We start from the raw sequence: 14853 nt of genomic DNA on the forward strand, positions 1-14853 counted from the left end.
AAGACACTCTTCATTATATGGCTCACGAGCTCGAATACATCGGGGGTGACACAAAGCAAAACTCAAGACTAAAACACTAAGACTTTTAATCTACTAGAGAAAGAGAAAACTGAAAAGGAAACTAAAACAAAGGTAAAGGCAAAATATGTGATGGTGATACGATACCGGGGCAACTCCCCCAAGCTTGGCACAAGCCAAGGGGATTGCCCATACCAATGCTCAGTTGTCTTCCTTCGGTCGTGATGGTGGTGGAATTGTTGCAATCTGGGCTTGATCCTCCGTCTTCCAAGGCATAGGCGCTCCATCATGGAAAGATGAACGAGTCTCCGGAATCCTCAAATCTGCAACCAACCGTATTGATTTAAATCTATACTCATACTCACAGTTTTGGTTCTGCAGGTCATAGATCTGGCCCTGGAGTTGATCAATCCTATCATATAGCCTGGAGAGGTGTTTACCAATGTCATTGGCATCAATCCTGTGCTTGCTGGTGAACTCCGTGATCATCATGTGGTTGGCGTTGAGTCCACGCTCCACCATCCCTTGGCACTTGAAGACTTGTTGCTCCATTGCTTCGAGCCTCGTCTCTACGCTTCCGGTCTTCTTGGGCCCCTCAACATCACGGATGTGCAACATCCCCTCACGCATCTCGATAGATTGAGGGTGTTGCAGTACTCCCGTGAGTTAGGGATTGATGACCTTCTCGAAGATCTTGTCCTTTGGAGATTTTGGAGAAGTCATAGCGATCTAGATCTGCAACAAAAACAGGCTCGAAACGAAAAACACAGGAAATCTGCGTGATGCAGGGGTCAGACCAAACAGGAGTATATATAATGATTTTTTTCCAAACCAGAAGGAGTACCCTGCACGAAAACGGAGTCCGGGAGGCGCACGAGGTGGCCACAAGCCCTCACGACGCGGCCAGGGGGTGGGCCCGCGCCTTGCAGGCTTGTCGCCTCCTCGCGCACTTTCCGGACTACTTCCAATTTTTGTATTTTTTCAAGTATTCCAAAACGGAGAAAAATTCCTATTGAAAAAGTTTTGGACTCTGTTTTCTTACCGAATCACATACCTCTTCGTTTTCGGAGTCTGAAACAGGCTGATAAATGTCCCTTAGGTATTCTTCCGGAGTTATGGTATTGATAATATTTCTCTCAACATTTATGGGAGTACGTGAGATATAATGCTTGATTCTCTGCCCATTTACCACTCTCGGACAATTAGCTTCCGTGTTGTTGATCTTGATAGCACCCGAATGATATACTTCCTCAACAACATAGGGACCTTCCCATTTAGAGAGAAGCTTGCGTGCAAAGAATCTTAAACGAGAGTTATATAGCAAGACATAATCACCTACATTGAACTCACGCTTTTGTATCCTCTTATCATGCCACCTCTTAACCTTTTCCTTGAACAACTTGGCATTCTCATATGCCTGAGTTCTCCATTCATCAAGCGAGCTAATGTCAAATAACCTCTTCTCACCGGCAAGTTGGAAATCAAAGTTGAGCTCTTTGATTGCCCAATAAGCTTTATGCTTTAGATCAAGAGGTAAATGACATGCGTTACCGTACACCATTTTGTACGGAGACATGCCCATGGGATTCTTGTAGGCAATTCTATAAGCCCATAGTGCATCATCGAGCTTCTTAGACCAATTCTTTCTAGGCCTGTTGACAGTCTTTTGCAGAATCAGTTTAATCTCTGTATTACTTAGCTCTACTTGACCACTGGACTGAGGGTGATAGGGAGACGCAATTCTATGGTTGACATCGTACTTAGCAAGCGTTTTATGGAAAACACCATGAATGAAATGTGAACCACCATCAGTCATTAGATATCTAGGGACTCCAAATCTAGGGAAAATAACTTCTTTAAGCATCCTAATAGAAGTGTTGTGATCAGCACTACTAGTGGGGATAGTTACTACCCACTTAGTGACGTAATCAACAGCAACTAGGATATGAGTATACCCGTTGGATTTTGCAAAAGGTCCCATATAATTAAAGCCCCAGACATCAAATGGTTCAATGACAAGTGAATAGTTCATAGGCATTTCCTGTCGTTTGCTAATATTACCTATTCTTTGACATTCGTCACAAGACAAGACAAACTTACGGGCATCCTTGAAGAGAGTGGGCCAATAGAAACCTGATTGCAATACCTTGTGTGCAGTTCTATCTCCCGCATGGTGTCCTCCATAGGCCTCGGAGTGACACTTCTCTAGGATCTGTCCCTATTCATGTTCAGGTACACAACGTCTAATAACACCATCTACTCCTTCCTTATAAAGGTGAGGATCATCCCAAAAGTACTGTCTCAAGTCAAAGAAGAATTTCTTCTTTTGCTGGTACGTAAAACTAGGTGGTATATATTTGGCAACGATATAGTTTGCATAATCAGCATACCACGGTGCACTACATGAAGCATTGATGACATTCAATTGCTCGTTGGGAAATCTATCATCAATAGGTTGTGGGTCATCAAGTATGTTCTCCAACCTAGACAAGTTATCTGCTACTAGGTTATCAGCACCCTTCCTGTCGACAACGTGCAAATCAAACTCTTGTAGCAAGAGAACCCATCTGATAAGTCTAGCTTTAGGGTCCTTCTTCTCCATGAGGTACTTAATAGCAGCATGATCAGTGTGGATAGTGACTTTGGAATCAACTATGTAAGACATGAACTTTTCACATGCAAACACAACTGCTAAAAATTCCTTCTCCTTAGTAGCATAGTTTCTCTAGGCACTGTCTAGAGTTTTACTAGCGTGGTGAATAACATTCAAATTCTTGTCAACTCTTTGCCCTAGAAAAGCACCAACAGCATAATCACTAGCGTCACACATGATCTCAAAAGGCAAGTTCCAATCAGGTGGTTGAACAATAGGTGAAGTTATCAAAGCCCTCTTAAGTATTTCGAAGGCTTACTCACAATCATCGTCAAAAACAAAAGGAATATCCTTTTGCAAGAGATTGGTAAGAGGCCTAGAAATCTTAGATAAGTCCTTAATAAACCTTCTATAGAAACCAACATGACCAAGGAAACTTCTTATACCTTTGATATCTGTGGGGTATGGCATTTTCTCGATTGCATCAACCTTAGCCTTATCGACTTCAATACCTCTTTCAGAAATTTTATGTCCTAAGACGATGCCTTCATTAACCATAAAGTGGCACTTCTCCCAATTCAAGACAAGATTGGTGTATTTACACCTCTGTAAGACTCGATCAAGGTTGTTGAGGCAATCATCAAAGGAAGACCCGTAAACAGAAAAGTCATGCATGAAAACCTCGACAATCTTTTCACAAAAGTCAGAGAATATAGCCATCATACATCTTTGAAAGGTGGCAGGTGCATTACATAAGCCAAAAGGCATACGTCTATAAGCAAAGGTACCGAAAGGGCAGGTGAAAGTGGTTTTCTCCTGATCAGATTGTGCAACTGGTATTTGGGCGAAACCAGAATAACTGTCTAGAAAGCAGAAGTGTGTGTGTTTAGACAGCCTTTCTAGCATTTGGTCGATAAAAGGCAGAGGGTAATGATGTTTCCTAGTGGCTTTATTCAGTTTCCTGTAATCGATCACCATCCTATAGCCAGTAATAATCCTCTGTGGGGTCAATTCATCCTTATCATTAGGGACAACGGTAATGCCTCCCTTCTTAGGAACGCAATGCACCGGACTCACCCAATCGCTATGAGCAACAGGATAGATAATACCCGCTTCCAGGAGCTTTAGTATTTCTTTTCTTACTACTTCTTTCATCTTAGGATTTAATCTCCTTTGATGATCAGCAACTGGTTTGAATTCAGGATCAGTTTTGATCTTGTGCTGGCATAGAGTGGGACTAATGCCCTTAAGATCATCAAGAGTATATCCAATAGCAGCACGGTGCTTCCTCGGAGTTTTTTGTAACTTCTTTTCTTCATGCTCCGAGAGGCTAGCACTAATAATAACAAGATATATCTCTTTTTCATCAAGATAGGCATATTTAAGAGTATGAGGCAATTGTTTAAGCTCGAACACAGGATCACCCTTTGGTGGAGGTGGGTCCCCAAGCAGTTCAACAGGCAAGTTATTCTTAAGGATGGGATATTGTTCTAAGACAACTCTATTTATCTCATCCCTTTCATCCATATGCATATCATTTTCATGCCCAAGCAAGTATTGCTCTAAGGGATCAGTAGGAGGCATGGCAGTAGAAGCTAAGGCAATAGTTTCATCCTTACTAGGCAACTCCTTTTCATGAGGTTATCTACCAAAGTTGGAGAAATTGAACTCATGTGACACACCTTCAAAGCCAATAGTGACAGTTTGCTTCTCACAGTCAATATGAGCATTGACGGTATTGAGGAAGGGTCTGCCAAATATGATGGGACAGAAGCTATCTTGTGCGGTAGCAAGAACGAGGAAATCAGCAAGATACTTTGTTTTACCACACAAGACTTTAACATCCCTAACAATTCCCACGGGGCAGATAGTATCTCTATTGGCAAGCTAAATAGTGACATCAATAGGCTCTATCTCAACAGGTGCAATATCATCTTTGATTTCATCGTATAAGGATTGAGGTATTGCACTAACACTAGCACCCACGTCACATAAACCATGATAACAATGATCTCCTATCTTAACAGAAACCACAAGCATGCCAACAACAGGCCTATGTTTGTCTCTAACATGAGGTTTAGCAATTCTAGCAGCATCTTCACAGAAGTGAATATTATGTCCCTCAACTTCTTCAGACAGAAAATCTTTGATAATAGAAATGCTAGGTTCAACTCTAATTTGCTTAGGGGGTGTAGGTGTTCTAATATAGACTCTACGTATCACAGTCGAAGCTTTAGAATGATCCTTTATCCTAACAGGGAAAGGTGGTTTCTCAATGTAAGCACTGGGAACCACATGATCATTATAGGCAATGACTTTCTCTTCAACTGGAGTGGGTTTAACTACATTGACTTATAAAGGAGGATGATATTTAAACCACTTCTCTTTGGGGAGATCAATATGAGCAGCAAAAGATTCACACAATGAAGCTACTATCTCATAGTCAAGTCCATACTTAGCGCTAAAGTCACAAAAAGTATTTGTCTCAACAAAGGATTTAACGCAATCAAACATGAAATTCATACCTGACTCCTCACCTTCTTCAAGCTCCCAATCTTCGGAGTTGCATTTAATTCTCTCCAATAAATTCCATTTGAAGTCAATATCTCTCTTCATAAAGCAACCGGTACAAGAAGTGTCAAGCATGGTGCGATCATCATGAGAAAGCCGAGCATAGAAGTTCTGAATGATAATTTCTCTCGAGAGCTCATAATTGGGGCATGAATATAGCATTGATTTAAGCCTTCCCCAAGCTTGAGCGATGCTTTCTCTGTCACGAGGCCAAAAATTATAAATATAATTCCGGTCACGATGTACTAAATGCATAAGATAAAACGTTTGATGAAATTCCAATTTCAACTGATTGTAGTCCCATGATCCAGTATCATCACATAGCCTATACCATGTCAATGCCTTATCCTTCAAAGATAAAGGAAAGACCTTCTTCTTGACCTCATCCTCTGGCAAACCTACAAGCTTAAATAAACCACAAACTTCATCTACATAGATCAGATGCAAGTCTGGATGTGATGTTTCATCTCCTGTAAAAGGATTAGCCAGCAGTTTCTCAAGCATACCCGAAGGAAATTCAAAGCAAATATTTTCAGTAGGTGCAGCAGGTTGAGGAGCAAGTCTTTGTGCTTTCGTTCGAGGTGAAGGTACCCCGAACAAGCCCCTCAAAGGATTAGTAACCATAGTGACAAGTGACAATAAATTTCAGCACACTATATGAATGTTTCCTTACCAAAGGCGCTTCACTCCCCGACAACGGAGCTAGAAAAGAGTCTTGATGACCCACAAGTATAGGGGATCAATCGTAGTCCTTTCGATAAGTAAGAGTGTCGAACCCAACGAGGAGTAGAAGGATTTGACAAGTGGTTTTCAGCAAGGAAAAATCTGCAAGCACTAAAATTGTCGGTAACAAGTGATTGTGTGGTGAGATGATTCGTAGCAAGCAACAAGTAAAAAAAGTAGCAACGGTGCAGCAAAGTGGCCCAATCCCTTTTGTAGAAAGGGACAAGCCTGAACAAAGTCTTATAGGAGGAAAAACGCTCCCGAGGACACACGGGAATTTCTGTCATGCTAGTTTTCATGATGTTCATATGATTCACGTTCGTTACTTTGATAGCTTGATATGTGGGTGGACTGGCGCTTGGGTACTGCCCTTACTTGGACAAGCATCCCACTTATGATTAACCCCTCTCGCAAGCATCCGCAACTACGAAAGAAGAATTAAGACAAAGTCTAACCACAACATTAAACTAGTGGATCCAAATCAGCCCCTTACGAATCAACGCATAAACTAGGGTTTAAGCTTCTGTCACTCTAGCAACCCATCATCTACTTACTACTTCCCAATGCCTTACTCTAGGCCCAAATAATGGTGAAGTGTTATGTAGTCGACGTTCACATAACACCACTAGAGGAAAAACAACATACAACATATCAAATTACCGAACGAATACCAAATTCAAATGACTACTATTAGCATGACTTATCCCATGTCCTCATGAACAAAAGTAACTACTCACAAAGCATAATCATATTCATGACCAGAGAGGTAATGAATAGCATCAAGGATCTGAACATAAACTCTTCCACCAAGTAATCCAACTAGCATCAACTACAAAGAGTAATCAACACTACTAGCAACCTTACAAGTACCAATCGGAGTCGCGATACGGAGATTGGTTACAAGTGATGAACTAGGGTTTGGAGATGAGATGGTGTTGATGAAGATGTTGATGGTGACGAGTCCCCTCCGATGAGAGGAGTGTTGGTGATGACGATGGCGACGATTTCCCCCTCCGGGACGGAAGTTTCCCCGGCAGGATCGTCCTGTCGGAGCTCTAGATTGGTTCTGCTCAAGTTCCGCCTCGTGGCGGCGCAAAAACCACGAAAAAGCTCCTCCCTGATTTTTTTCCTGGACGAAACCCTCCATATAGCAAAAGAGGGGGGCAAGTGGGCCAGCAGGGTGCCCACAAGCCCCCATGCCGCGACCTGGGGGGTGGCCGCGCCATGCAAGATTGTGGCCACCACCTGGTGCCCCTTTGGCACTTCTTCGACCCAGTATTTTTGATAAATCAGGAAAAAAATCGTCGTTGATTTTTACGGCGTTTGGAGTTGCGCAGAATAGGTATCTCAACTTTGCTCCACTTTGAGGCCAGAATTCCAGTTGCCGGCATTCTCCCTCTTCATGTAAACCTTGCAAAATAAGAGAGAAAAGGCATAAGAATTGTACCGTGAAGTGAAATAACAGCCCAAGAAGCGATAAATATCAACATGAAAACATGATGCAAAATGGACGTATCAATTGTCCGTACCCTGCTGTCTCGATCGGGTAGAGTCGCTCGTCCCGCTCTAGAGCCACAAAGGGTGTGTACGCTGTTGGAGCGGTTGGACGCACCAGGTAATCGACGCGGTCATCACGCCAATGATGGTCAGCCCACTGTGAGTAAGTATCCTAACTTTGGAGGATAGGCGCTTCACTTCGGAGCTCTCCTCTTGGGAAGAGCTCTTCGGCCACGAGATGAATCACTTCTTTAAAGGGGTCGTGGAGTATTCGGGAAGACCTCTCCAAACTGATTCAAACAGGGGAACATCCTCGATATTAAACCACTCCGAGGGCCACTCGTCGGTCTCCTTCTTCGGTGTCCCGACTGGGTATCATGTGGCGGCTATACGCCATACTTCGGCTCCACCCACTTCCTGAATTGTCAATCCTCTAGTTCGGGGAACGACACAAAAGTACTTTCTCCATAGATTGAAGTGGGGCTCGCAACCCAGGAACATCTCGCATAAGGCCATAAAGCCTGAGATGTGAAGGATGGAGCCAGGTGTGAGATTGTGGAGCTGCAGCTCGTGGAACTCCAACAAACCCCTCAGGAAAGGGTGAACGAGAAATCCCACCCCTCGCAGTAGGAAAGAAACGAAGAAGGCCCTTTCTCCCCTTTGAGGGAAATGGAAGTTTTCTGTGAAGGCTTCGCCATTGACACATGCCAGTCTGGCGCGAGTGGGCGCGAGGTCCGATAGGGGAAGATAGCCTTGAGTTTAGAGTTTGTGCAAAAGGAGAAGGGAAATGGAGCAACTAGCCGAGTCCCCTGGAAGGGGGCCAATGGGGCGTGAGGAGGAACGTGTCATTACTCCGGAGTGCTCGAACCCTAGGGTTTCTTGGTGACACTAGGAGAGCGATGGAGCCTCAGAACGGATTTTGATTTGTTTATGAAGGGTGTTACCTCCTCTGGATATAGGGAGAGGTTCCGTCAGGGATAGCTAAAAGTTCTTGCCTTTATAAAAGCACGCGAAAATCGAGAATTGTTATTAATCTTTGTGCACAGTTAAAGGCTGTGGGCCCCACGACGCTTCAGTAATCGTGAGTCGGTCAAGGACTGAATCATCATTTCATGATGATAGGAAACACGGGAACTCGCCTTGCAAGCCGAACACTCTGGGCACAAGCATCTGAAGACCCTGCACATCGGCATTGAAGGCTAGTTCGGGGGCTACTGAGGGAGTTCGGGATTAAGGGGTCCTCGGGTAGTCGGCTTGCTACGTAAAGGCTGACCTAATGGGCCATACTAATTGGAGGACGGGCTGTGTGGTCATCTCGTATTCAAGGAGGAAAGCAGAGAAGACCAGCGTGACGTCCACCTAAAGTAGACTAGGTCGGCCCAGCCACCCTTAGCTGGAGGCCGATTGTATGTAACCCTAGATCCCTCCGTGGCTATATAAACTAGGGGTCCTCGTCCATGTAGGCAAGTTATCTCATCCAGGGTTTATCTCATACGATCTCGAGGTAGACCAACTCTCTAATCATCATCCACATCAATATAATCAAGCAGGACATAGGGTTCTACCTCCTCAAGAGGGCCCGAACCTAGGAAATAATGTCTCCCCTCCAATCCTACAACCCATCAATCCAAGGTCCTCAGTTCGGGACTCCCTACCCAAGATCTGTCGGTTTTGACACCACACACTTGGTCATTCATAGCCACACAAAATCACAGGGCAAGGTTTAAGGTTTCTTCCTTAAATGCAAGCTATGAAGGAAGTGCAAGATACAAACATCTCTTGGAGCTGAAATTTGGTGGAGATGGTCACCCTAGTATATGAACACTGTCAGAAATGGAGTCACAAGTTGTAATACAGTGAGTCACCCAGGGCACAATACAAAGAGGTTGCTTTCAAAAGAGAAAGGTTGAGGGATCCAACAAGGGCCCATGAGAAGATAACTCGAAGGACACACGAACATACAATGAATACCCCCACACCCCCAAGATATGGTTTGGCTCCGTGTGGTCCACTTGTTCACACAATGCCAAGTGACCACACAGAGAGCATGCCAAACAATGTGCTTTATCCGTGTAAAGTGGCATCCTTTCCATACAACCACCATAGCCACACTCAAGTTGTCCCACACATTTCACATGACCCCAACTCCCTTCTAGAAGGCTTGGCGATGAAGAACCCCCCTGGCCATCATCGGGGCCACCACATGGGACCCGATTGCCCTGTGACCCGTCTGTTTTGGATGGGTGCGGCGTGTAGGCCCCCTCAATCCAAGTAGAGAACCCAAACCCCTCCCTCGAGGCGTCATGATGCCTTCCTATGTTCAAACACCAGCCAGGACGCGCTCCGGGCCCCAGTCGCGACACGACAACATCGTCGTGGACGCCATGCATTGACCGGCTATAAATAGTGGCACCCACGGCCTTCAAGACCCGCACCTCACCCCATGTCCTTCCCTAGCACCCACACAAGCATCAGATTCGAGAAGCCACACCACCAGCAACTCGAATTCCGGTGAGCTACGCCCACAGACTCCGCCCCCAATCGACCCCACCAACTATCCCCGAGAGAAGTTAGAACACCCACTGGATGAGCCACACTCCGGCGAGGATGCCTGCATCCTCGCCCACCTTGAAACCAACCAGAGCACCACAATTAACCAGAGTTGATGCCCCTACTGTGGTTGTCCAGAGGAGGAAGAAAGGAAGGACGAAGGAGAGAGAAACAAATGTCAGGTGGGGTCGGGACCCATCTTCCAGCGAGCCACACGCGCCGTTGGTCTTGCCAGCTGGATTAAGTGGAGGCATGTTCTGTAGAAGATGCTTTCGCGTGAGGAAAACGTACCGAACCCCCACACCGAGCCAAGTAGAGCATCCAAACCCCTTCAACGACGCATCTCGACGCCTTCCCTTGCTCAAACACCAGCCAGGACGCTGTACCTCGACCGCAACACCGCCCCGTGGACGCCATACCTCAACTGACTGTAAATAGAGGCACCCACGGCCTCCAAAAACCCGTACCTCACCCCCTCTCCCACGTAGCACCCACACAAGCATGTGGTTCGAGCAGCGACGCCACTAGCCGCTCGAATCCCGACGAGCTCCGTCCACAACCTATGTTCCCAATCCACCCCATCAGCGATCCATGACAGAAGTTAGAGCACCCAGTTAATGAGCCACACTCCGAAAAGCCCACTCCACCCTCGCGCGCCCCGAAGCCCACCAGAGCACCGCAATCAACCAGATTCGACACCCCTGTTGTGGATGTCAAGAGAAGGAAGAAAGGAAGGAGAGAGAAGAGACAAGAAATTGGCAAGTGGGTCTAACACCCACCTGTCGGAGAGCCACATGCCACCTCGGTCCCACGAGCTGGATTAAGTGGAGGCGTGTTTTGTGGAAGATGCTTTTGCGTGAGGAAAACATAACAGACCCCAACCCCCGAGCCAAGCGGAGCACCCGAATCCCTCCCTCAACGTGTCTCGATGACCTCTCGTGCTCAAACGCCAACCATGACGTACTCCGGGCCCCGACCACGACACAACCCGCCACTTTGCATGCTACGCCTACACATGAAGTCGAGATTAAGTTTCATCCGCACATTCGTGTTCCTTGCAACGAGTACTTCCGAACATGATCAATTATGAATGCATTTTGACAATTTTTTAAGTTCTAGCAAATTTCAAATATTAAAACTTGATAGTTAGAATATGAAGTTTATCAAGTTTCACTAACTTTTACCAAAATTCATTTTTAGTGTTTTAGGACTTAGTGGTTTAGGTTTAGGGTGCAGGGTTGGAGTTTTAATATTTGAAACTTGTTAAATATATCATTCATTATATCAAGTTTTAATAGTTGAAAGTTCCTACAATTTGAACAAAACATAATTTAAAAATTGAAAGCCAAAAGAAAAAATGAGTTCGGTGCCCCCGCCCCTGCATGTGGAAAATCCCCTCCCTTACTCAATGGTCAAGGGCGGATCCAGCCCAGACCCCTAGGGCCCATGCCTATGGCGTGAGGCCCAAACGTGATGTTTACTGTAGACATCTGCTACAACGTACAAAGGCGACCCGTTGGACTGGTTCCGCCCCTGCATAAGCTGTGTCCTAATTGTTGGAGGGGAGTAAAATTGAGTATGGAAATTGAAAACACTTAATTGATAGCTCTAGATTTGATTCCATTGACCAGCTAGTATACTTAATGCTAACTCTTTGCGCAGAATCAACTAAGAAAGTACCCATTGTATGAGTAATGCCAAATAATCATTGTCTAACTCTATTTTACATGGTTTATTCTATGACTTCTATCTTTGCAGATTTCAAATGTTCCCTTTCGAAAATCGGTAGATGCTACAAAATTGTAGTGTGAAGTTTTGACTACTACGGCTCATTCTACACTCCAACGGAAAAATACACTCCATAAAAATGTATCGTTTGACGAGTATCCAATTCAGAGCCCGGGCTCATCTGCACACAGTCAGATTTTTTTTTAAACAATTTAGAAAATTCCAAAATATTTATGCAAGATAGATAATTTGATGCGTGAGGTACGTTTAAAATTTCAGACCATTTGAACATCTGAGTAGCTCTCAGCTAAAAAAACAAATTAAGGTCCGAACAATACATAAAAAATATACTTTTGAATAGACCCAAAATTTATCTTTTTTACCGAGAGCTACTCGTATATTCAAATAATTTGAAATTTACATCACGCATCAAATTCTCTACTATGACAATTTTTTTTTAATTTTCCTATTATTTATTTCGAATTTTTTATTCAAAATGGGTACAGATGAGCGTGGGAGCCAAAACAATGTTGAGTGCTATTATAATGATCGATTTTCCCCCTGCTATCTTACCCAGATGCAGCATGAAAGTTGGTTTCGAAGAAATTATTTTCATTTCACGTAAAAAGTCGCATGTTCCTTGAGATTGGGGAGCTATCATGCAATAATTAAGTTTCACATGGCACTGAGTAGCCAAAGATTCGTTTTCGTGCAATTTGTCAATGATGAAAAATGTCCAATCGGCAACGACACACGCACCAAAAACTGGAGAAAAACTTTCAGTGACAACCTGATCATTGTCATCTAAATACACCTCCCACGCTTTTATTTTCTTAGAACATCTCCAACGCCTAGTCTTAGAGCAACTCTAACGGTCCGATCCAAACGAACAACGATTTCGTCTGTTTTTTGTTCATTTGGGTTGGCCGTTCATCCGACGTCTGCTCTGTTTTAGATATGGGTCGGCAGCGCGCCCAACGCGCCGACTCATATGTGTCGGCGTGGTCGGCTGGCCGTCCTATTTTACATAATTTTCATAGTTTGGATCAAATAACATAATTTAGACCAAAAATAACATTAGTTATTACAAGCCGAATAAAAATAAAAATGTCTCACATAGTTTTCACATAGTTTTGCAAACGAATAAAAGAAGATAAATCTATTGGTTGCCAACATGAGTCCACATATGCTAAACCAAATCATTTTGCAGTTGCACGTGAGTTTTCCAATCACACATGCCTTGATGAAATTGGGTGAACTGTTCAAACGTTGCCGCTCCTTCATGCTCACGCACAACATTCTCATCATAAAACTAAAACCCTTGATCGTACAGACGTTCCGGTCGCTCATCTTCTACGATCATATTATGCATGATCACACAAGCAGTCACCACCTCTCATAGTTTCTGCATGCTCCAGGTATTAGCAGGATACCAAACGATGCCCCATCGAGATTGCAAAACACCAAAGGCACGCTCGTCATCCTTCCTAGCACCCTCTTGCTCTTGGGCAAATCTTTTCCTCTTCTCTCCGATAGGGTTGGGTATTGTCTTGACAATAGTGGTCCATTGAGGATAGATACCGTCACCCAGGTAGTATCCTTTGTCGTAGTTGTGGCCATTGACAGTAAAGTTCATCGGTGGGCTGTTGCCTTCGACAAGCCTAGCAAACACCGGCGAGCGCTGAAGCACGTTGATATCATTGTCTAATCCGGCCATGCCAAAGAAAGAGTGCCAGATCCAGAGATCTTCAGACGCAACGGCCTCTAGTATGACAGTGCAAGCCTTGACATGGCCTTTATACTGCCCTTGCCAAGCAGAAGGACAATTCTTCCACTCCCAGTGCATGCAGTCTATGCTACCAAGCATCCCTGGGAAGCCCCTGCTGGCATTCATCGCCAACAAACGGGTTGTATCTTCAGCAGTCGGCTCTCTCAAGTACTCAGGGCCAAACACAACAATAACAACCTTGCAAAACTTATACAGGGACTCTAGGCAAGTAGACTCGCTCATACGGACGTACCCGTCAATGAGATCACGGGGCACTCCGTATGCAAGCATTCGGATGGCGGAAGTGCATTTCTGATAAGAGAAAAAACCTAGCTTGCCAACGACATCCTCTTTGCACTCAAAATAGTCATCATAGCCGACCACCCCCTCTCTAATATGGTTGAAAACATGCCTACTCATACGGAAACGACGACGGAATTGTTGATGTTTGAACAACGGGTTTGGTGTATCAAAATAGTCCTTCCAAAGAAGGAGATGCCTGCTCTCTCGGTTGCGATTCAACGCCGGAAGGTGGCCCGGAATGGAGCCACAGAACAACGACCGCTGGCTGTTGAGCTGGTGATGGACCAACACGGCAGCCAATACCTCCTCCTCGTCATCGGACGACGAATCGGCGGCGGAGTCCATTTTGTACCTTGGCAAATTGTCGAACAACTTGCGCGCGTCTACGAAGAAGACGGCCGGCGAAGAGAGTCGCGGCGCGCGCGGACCAGCTAGCTGCCCTACCGGTATCCGACGAGCGTGTCGGTGAGGATCCGACAGGGGCGAGGCGGCTCCGTGGCGGGGCTGTGTGGTGGGAGGGAGCAAGAGTGGGAAGCAGTTGGCTCCCCGGCAGCAAGACGGCGGCAACGGCGGGCGACGCGGGAGTGGGCGGCGTTGCTGGGCGAATGTGGAGGCGCCGGCTGCTGGCAGAGTTGCCGGAAAAATGGGTAACGACATCGGCGACGAAGGAGGCGGGCGAGCGTTGGATGTGGGGAGGCCAATGTGCCTCCGACCAGCGGGCTCGGAGGAAGAGAAGGCGAGCGTGCGCGCGTCCGTCGCGTGTCCGTGCCGACGCAAATCCGGCTCAAAAATGGGTCGGGAATGGGTCGCCCGCAGACGAAAACCAGACAACGTCTATTTGGGTCGGCGCGTTGGGCCGCCTTTTGTGTCCGCGCCGACCCAAACGGACGGCGGCGGACAAAATGGGTCGCCCCATTGGAGTTGCTCTTAATCTACCTGCATCGAATCAGGCCATAAAAGCCATCCAACGCGGACGTGTATCCGTTTGTCGAACGAAGTGAACAGTTATTTTTTCATAAACCAGACCTATGGGGAGGGGGGTTGCGGGAGGCCGGACACGAGAAACATGAGTCTCTGACCCTCCCGGCCGACCCAAAAGGGA

Source organism: Hordeum vulgare, chromosome 4H (assembly GCF_904849725.1).
Source record: "Hordeum vulgare subsp. vulgare chromosome 4H, MorexV3_pseudomolecules_assembly, whole genome shotgun sequence".
NCBI classification, from domain to species: domain Eukaryota; kingdom Viridiplantae; phylum Streptophyta; class Magnoliopsida; order Poales; family Poaceae; genus Hordeum; species Hordeum vulgare.